We start from the raw sequence: 1,285 nt of genomic DNA, 5'->3' as shown, positions 1-1,285 counted from the left end.
CCGACGCAGTGGCTCACGCCTGTAATCCAGCATTTTGGGAGGCGGAGGCGGGCGAATCACAAGGTCAGTAGATAGAGACCATCCTGGCTAACACAGTGAAACCCCGACTCTACTAAAAATACAAAAAATTAGCCGGGAGTGGTGGCGGGCGCCTATAGTCCCAGCTATCGGGAGGCTGAGGCAGAAAAATGGCGAGAACCCTGGAGGCGGAGCTTGGAGTGAGCTTAAATCACACCACAGCACTCCAGCCTAGGCGACAGAGCAAGACTCTGTCTCAAAAAATAAAAATAAAAAATAAAAATAATAAGAATAATACTAGTGGCTATGACGTAGCTTTATCATGAGGATTCAGTGAATTAATACTTGTAAAGCACTTAGAACAGTGCCTGGCACAGACTTAGTGCTCAATAAATGTTAGTTATTATTTTTATTAAAATTCTTAATTTACTCACCTTTCTGTTTACTGATTTGATTCTGAGCTCCTTGAAATTAAGGACAACACAACGCCCAGCACAAAGTAGAATCTGAACATACATTTCATGCTAATCAAAATTTTAATTTAGGTAAAAGTACGTGTGTGTATGTATATATGTTTTTTTTTAATTAAAAACTTCTGCACCTATGCATACCTTAGTGAATTGTGAGCTAATAATGCCCAGAAGTTATACACTTGAACTCAATTTCTTTTTTGGTATTCCATGGGCGTCTATTAATAATAATAATAAAATTCTATTTTTGTTTAAAAACAAGCTCCAAAATACAATGCCCACAGTCCATGGAGAATCAAACAAGGCAATCCTTATATTTTCCTTCATGTAAACAAAGCACCAAATTTAATTTGGATCTGCATGAAGAAGAGGTTTTCTTAAAAAAAAATTCATTAAAAGCAGAATATGGCATTTAGAAAGACTAATTAAATGTATCTGAAACTCAGGAGATAAAACAGATGAAGAGTTTTGTAATAAAACGGCCTAGCCAGATCCCCTCCCTCTCCCTCTAACTTTAAAATGACAGTACTTGGAAGACAGAAGGAGTTTTTCTTTTAGTGTATCCCTGAAAGCTCTGAGTATGGATTTTGACTATGAGAGTCTCTACCTCCTCTTAATGCACAAAGTAGACATTGTCACAGAATTAGCTTTGACCCCTAAGAAGAAAGATGTCACAGAATTGGCTTTGACCACTTAGGCGGTTTGCTTTCTCTCACCTTCCTTCTCCTTGCCTCGATCTTAGAGAAACATTACGGGACTTGTTTTCCATCTCCCCTCCCTCCCTCCCTCCCTCCCTC

This window comes from Rhinopithecus bieti, unplaced genomic scaffold (assembly GCF_001698545.2).
Source record: "Rhinopithecus bieti isolate Rb0 unplaced genomic scaffold, ASM169854v2 scaffold_11842, whole genome shotgun sequence".
Taxonomy (NCBI): Eukaryota; Metazoa; Chordata; class Mammalia; order Primates; family Cercopithecidae; genus Rhinopithecus; species Rhinopithecus bieti.
Note: the sequence above shows the minus strand (reverse complement) of the source record.